We start from the raw sequence: 6,691 nt of genomic DNA, 5'->3' as shown, positions 1-6,691 counted from the left end.
GAAGTAACCCAACTGCAGGACGTCTGCAGACACAGTTGGGCACTAGATATGGATGGCCGTTGGCTCACAAGGAGCTCCTCCGCCCTTTGACTCAAGTGAACCTTATATCTAATTCAAGTGAACTCAAGTGAACTCAAGTTACTCAAGTGAACCTTATATCTAATTCATTAAATATGTCAACAGTGCTGACAGAGTTATAGTTCTTTTCTCCAACATTATTTTTTGGGGGGAGTTGGAAATCACTTAAAACATGTAGAAATGCAAAAAAAATGTTTTTTTCTCTCACAATTTTTTTTTTGGGGGGGGGTTGAAATCACTTAAAACATGTAGAAATGCAAAAACAAAAATTATTTTAACAATTTTTTTTGGGGAGAGGTAATAATTTTTTGGGGGGGTTGGAAATCACTTAAAACATGTAGAAATGCAAAAAAATTCTTTTGGGGGGGCGTAACAATTTTTTTTGGGTGGGGGTTGGAAATCACTGAAAACATGTACAAATGCAAAAAAAAAAACTCTTTTTTTTGGGGGGGGGTAAAAATTTTTGGGGGGGGTTGGAAATCACTTAAAACATGTAGAAATGCAAAAATAAATTCTCTATTTTTTTGGAGGGGGGGGTAACAATTTTTTTGGGGGGTTTGAAATCACTTAAAACATGTAGAAATGCAAAAAAAAAAATTCTCGAACAATTCTTTTTTGGGGGGAGGGGGCAAATCCGAAATTTAATGGCATGATCCTTGGACCATAACTAACCCCCCCCCCCACCAAGTTTCGTCGAAATCCGTCAAAGAGTTTCTCCGTAATACTGTTCACAAACAAACAAACAAACAAACAGAAAGGGGTGAAAACAGAGAGGGGTGAAAACAGTAACCTCCATCCATCTTCGAAGATGGTGGAGGTTAATAAAGTAAGACATGAGTGCTTGATTGTTTGTCTTATTGCATACATGTACAATCATCAATATTTGTTTCACTGATCACTATGTAATGCATGTTATTCAATACATGTGCCTGGCCACAGGTGTGTGTGTGTGTGTGTGTCTCACCATGGGGGGGGGGGGGGGTGACGCAATCACCCTACGGGTCATGTGCTGGTATTTCTAATATGTACTTCAGTGAATGTTAAGTTAAGGTGACCAAATTTTTTTCCATGACAATGTATCCCTTCATTATAACTATGTATATGGGAGAAGATGTAATGTATATGGGTTTCATATGTCAACACAGTTTTTAGGAATGCATCCATGACATAAATCGGCGACTTGCTTTATACACCTCATTAAAAGTAAATAATGATCTACAGATGTTTTCTTTCACAATGTCCTGAGATTCCCAGAACTCCTTGGACAAAGGTGTTGATAATGACATGAATTTTATGGTCCTCAATCGAGTTCTTCAAGAGAAAACATTAGGCCTGGTGTTGGCTTAACAGTAAAGGTGGCTGGCTTAGGATCCTAGGGTCTTGAGTTCAAGCCCCTGTCTTTCTGTTGAATGAACACCAGGTAGCATTGACTCAGCCTGTCATCCTTCCAAGGTCAGCAAAATGAATACCAGTGCACTAGAAACAAAATGAATACCAGTGTACTGGTAACAGGGGCATTGCGGCAGCAGCACAGCTGTGCTCCCAAGCAATGATGCTACTTGCAGCCTTGTGCTGCACATGAAGGAGGAGGAGAGAAAATAGCTGGAAACAGACCACCGTCTTGATCACTCCTGAAAATAAGAAAGTAACTCAGGTTTGAAGGAAAAACATGCCCATTGCCTTTGTACATCTATAATATAACATCATGCTTCAATAGCTTGGAGAGATTACAATTGCACTTAACCAGAGGCCTGAAGCCTAAGGACTCAAGCATGAGGCCTATACTCACTGTGGCGTTCACAAGGCCCTTGACACCCATCATCTTCAACCTTTTGATGTTTGATGATCCTTTTAATGGTCTATTTGGTTGTTTTACACGAAAGGGGAAACTTATAGCGAGGACATGGCGATTGTGATTACGACAGCTCTGATGACGTCTTTGGCTTCACATAGCACAAACATGGTGGTTGTATATTTCATTCAGGTTGAAATAGCGGGTGGAATCAGGCCAGCTGTCCAACCAATCATGGAATGGAATGTTACACACAAACGGATGGACAAATGTAGTATTATATATAGACAGAAACACAGAGCAGGTCATATTCCAAAAACATCACATTCCTAAACAGCGAAGATATCGCAGCATATTTCTTAACAGGAAAGAAAAAAAATTTGGGACTGATCGATGAGTGGCCATGCTGCCTATACACTGCTGAGTTCAATTTTTAGTCTGATTGAAAAATGTATAATTTTCCTGTAGGATTGGATTAATTTGAAAGAAACTTTTACTTCATATTTTCTCTCTCTGAGGAGCATTTCCTTGTCTCAGGGAGGGACAGACAGAGAGACAGACAGTATTAGCCTGTTGTATATACCGATGGATGATGTACAGTGAGTGGTAGGAAGTCGTAAACATTTATCATTTGCAGACAGTATACAATGGCAAGTGTTACAGTGCATATTTTAAGTATTTCATGTTTATGTATGGACCTCTGTATCAGGCACCCAGGTTAAAACAAATGTTCAGAACATGTTTTCATCAATGCATAAATTCCCTGTTGTTCACCATCCACATTGCTGGACATTAACCCAAAGAGAAAAAAAAGATCACTTTGTCTCGGCAAATTGAACGCAGAGAGAAAGCCGTGCGTTCTAAAATACGTGAAATAAATAAAAATCAGATTGGCAAAATAAATTATCCAAAACATGAAAAAGAAACATTCATTTTATTATTCCCTGTGTTTTTGCATCGCCATTGTGGTGAGATAACGGATAACGAGGAGGAATTGGGCGGAGACGATCAGTGGGCGAGGATTGCTTGGACCTGCCCCATCAGAACAGTCAGGGGACGAGGGTCAAGAGAAACGGAATTTAGGTTTTTTTGGAAACGGAATTTATGCATCACCGCAGTGTGTCTATCCAGTAAGGTTATGGCTTCATCATCTTTGAGAAGCTTGCAAAATGACTGTTATACTGTACCTTACGACAACTGTTTATAATCGGGTTTTGAATTGAACCCAGTTAATACACATAATCACTATCTCTCTTGCAGCCCGTATGTGAATTATTATGAATCAAAATTCAAAATGTCTGACCCTTTTTATGTTAAAAATTATTGTAGTTGTAAACTGTTTAATAACGAGCTCATTCTTGACTTACTTCATGAGATATTTAGCTGCTTGTAGAATGCAAACACAATCCACGTTATCATATATATAAAGTTCTTTCACAATCCACTTCATCAAATACATTATACAAAATGTTGTTATTTGAAGCGGGGGGTGGGGGTAGTAGATATTACCTTACAACAGATAGAAATGTACAGAGTAGTATGGTCCATGTATGAGTAGTTAGCTCATCTCGATATGAATAAATGGGGAAACGTAGGTTAAGAATTGTCTGTTTGTGTGCACCATACGGAGGGTGGTGCGTTGTAATAAATAGTTTGGGTTTAAGGTAAGGAATCATACGTATAACCTCTTGTAATGTCCCACCGGATGAGGTGCCGAGGTGGGGTGGAAGCAAAGAGAGAGGAGGGGCATTAAAAGGGGTGGCGTTGTCCAGAGAGCAAGGGGAGATTTTCATCACCTCCCAAGGGGCAGAGCCATGGACGCCTTCGAAGGGCGGAGGTTGTCTACCCAGAGGGGGGGGGGGAGCGAGAGAGGTGGAACGAAGATTTGACAGAGAAAAGGTAGTTGGTGTATGATCTTTCGGAGGAACCTGCTTTTTTTTGGCCCATCATCCTGCCTCTGTCTGTGGTGCCTGCCTGCCTTCTCATGTTCCTGCCTTTGCCCTGTGCCTGCTTTGTTGAGCCTGGCTCCTGCTTGTGTGTCTTCATCGCAATGCCCATGTGCCTTCGTCGCCCTGCCCGGGTGTTTAGTCGCCTGCCTCATAGACCACTCCCTCGTTGTCCAGCAGCAGAACTAATGCTTCATCTGTTTCTCGTCCCCTATCCCTGTCTGTGCTTTAATCCGGTATGTGGCGCCATACGTTTCGTAGTCTCTTTGTATATAATTATTTTTCTTTCAATTCTGTGTCCTCCCTTTCTTCCCCACCTCAACCTGCTATCGTCTCCACCGTCAACATCACCATCCCCTGTTATTTTGGTTTTAAAAGTGTTAAGAAATTTTTGTGCTTCTTGCGATTCCCGCATGTGCAAGGTCGCCATTAATTGATGCGTCCAAAGGAGTGAAAGCCAGTTTCGTCCATCCATCCAGCATCAGTATTAATTGGCATGGACAGGACAATATATTCATGATGTCTGAGCGTAGGATACAGTGATGCAATCCAGCTTCTGGGTGGCAACTTCCACACTCTCTTCAATCTCATTCATCCCTCCAGGTCTTCAAGAATGGCTGTTCACCACCATCTCAAATCATCCGCCATCCAAAACCATTATATTTCCACACCCTTTAAAGTTTAAACCATCCCCCACCCCTCCCAAAATTTTGACCTCTGTATCCATCTTGTCCATCCCTTGCGTTCTCCCCTACCCCTCATTGTTTCCCACATCCTTTGTCCATCTCCATCTATTTTCTCCCTTCACCTTGCTATTGGTATTTCCCCCTTCTCCTTCTGTTGTTCCTTTTGTTATGTTGTGTCCTGATCCATCCTGTGTTCCAGCTCTTCCACAAGCCTTGACTATATATGAAAAAAATTTTTTAGTGTACATCAGTATAAAAGAAGACACTTGTAGAACAAAACTAGTTAAAATGTATTTTTGACAGCGCTGATAAAAATACAACAACAAATTTCTCCAACCCAACATGACTTGGTAAACAAAAGCCGAGTAATGTTCATGCTTGAAAGCCATAAATATTAGCCTTGAAACCAACTCAAAAGATATCCACAAGCCTTTAGCTGTAGTTGTGAGAAGACTATTGAAAGAGCATTCTCATGCCAGATTATCAAGCACGTGACCGATCCTTGCACTGAGCCTTCACAGGCGGGGCCTGCCACTGGGTGGTCAAAATATAGATCCATGCACTTCTTCACAAATTTAACTGCTTCCAAAACACCGTTTCTTCAACTCTTCCTATTTCCTGCCATGCTTTATCAAAATAACTATGGTTGTTCCATTTATTTAGTTTTGTGAATCTAGATTGGAGACACCATCAATATTTGGTTATTGTGTTTGAGGCTCAGGTTTCAGACGACTGAACAGATAAGATGTGGGGGGTTATCCATTTGGGACTGCTGTGGGTAAAGATTTATGCCACACAGACATCAACCAAGCAACTTGGCAGATGGAATCACCTTTCCTCTTTTGTTTGTATGAAATATTGTAACATAAAGAATATATGTCTGTTTCTGTATCTGCCTTTGTCGAACACAAATAAGGTTGTATACTCACTGTTTGGAGAGGTTATGAAATTGGAGGTTGAAACGTCAATGATGGATGCCACCCAGGTGATGATCTGGATGGTCAACGAAACAGACAATCATCAAGGTGAATACATACTTTCTCTCGCTAACTTTGTTCAAACAATAAAACCTGTCAAGGTTAATGCATTAATAAAAACCATTACAAACACTAAAGTTAAAAAAAAAATTCCATAACAATGACATAGCGCAAGGACAAGCACCGCTGCAACTGTTCTCAAGGAAAAACAACCTGAACTAGACCAAATCTACCAGCTCTTATTTACAAACCGAAGATGTCTCGAAGGACGAACTACTGACACAAAGAAACTCTGATAAGTAAGAAAACATAAATACCGAGTGGTTTGTTTTGGGTCCATCTGTAATTTACAGATGCAGAAACAACTGACTTTTGACCTCCTAGTTTTAAATGTAATCCCCCTACCAACATATGCTACCTTATTATTATCTCTTCCAAGCTTCTTCATATATATATATATATATATATATATATATATATATATATATATATATATATATATATATATATATATATATATATATATATATATATATATATATACATATACACTAGTGAATGCACATCCAGAACCCCTATCACTGCATATCTTCTGTCATAACAGCTGATCTACAGCAGAATCCTTCTCGGATGAGCCTTTGAAAGCCACAGAAAAGCTAAACCACTCATCCTTAAAGCTCAAGGCCTGGTTACGGATAGGCCCTGTGTCAGGACTCCAGAAAGGTGACATTTCCCACAGCCTCGTGTCTGCACATTGGCCCCAAGGCAACGGAAACCATTGTGTTCGGCCTCCTACAGCTGCACTGTGTCGATCAAGGGACCGAGCGGTTTCTGGAAAGCAACTTTGCCTGGAGAGGCCGTGCAACTGATGTAAGCTCATCACACAAGTGGGAGGTGTTTGTGGTGGGTCTTCGACAGGATGTAAAGCAGGCATCGTTTGTTTGATATCAAGTTTAGGATCCTGAATTATAACTAATAATTGAATACATTTATAAGACGTCGTTTAATAAATCCCATAAAATCTAGTTACAGGTCTCACGAAGTGCAATTTCAATTGATAAAAGTGTAGAGGAAGTTTCGCACCAACAGAGAACATGGTGTGGCTTCGTTATCTTTGCACCTTCCACATCCACTGCTGGAATGGCCAAAATGTCAAAAATAAAAGGAGATTTTGTATTGCTGCACACACAAGGGCGAGCTCAATATGATTAC

At 40.4% G+C, this 6,691-nt stretch overlaps 1 protein-coding gene across 1 annotated transcript in view; it reads right to left on the bottom strand.

The window, feature by feature from the left end:
- Positions 1-540: 540 nt before the first annotated feature.
- The window catches only part of LOC147018698 (uncharacterized), a 119,388-nt gene continuing 113,237 nt past the window's right edge, over positions 541-6,691 (bottom strand). Inside the window, exons 18-19 of the mRNA XM_085898638.1 lie at positions 5,432-5,495; positions 541-1,709 (exon numbers count right to left, since the gene is read on the bottom strand). The gene's annotated coding sequence lies outside the window, so the exon portion shown is untranslated. The remainder of the gene's footprint in view (positions 1,710-5,431; positions 5,496-6,691) is intronic.

The sequence above is a fragment of the Eptatretus burgeri genome, chromosome 10 (assembly GCF_056783735.1).
Source record: "Eptatretus burgeri isolate ZD-2024b chromosome 10, Ebu_testis_v1, whole genome shotgun sequence".
NCBI lineage: Eukaryota > Metazoa > Chordata > Myxini > Myxiniformes > Myxinidae > Eptatretus > Eptatretus burgeri.
The sequence above is the reverse complement of the archived record's forward strand: the minus strand, read 5'-3'. Positions and strand labels throughout refer to the sequence as shown.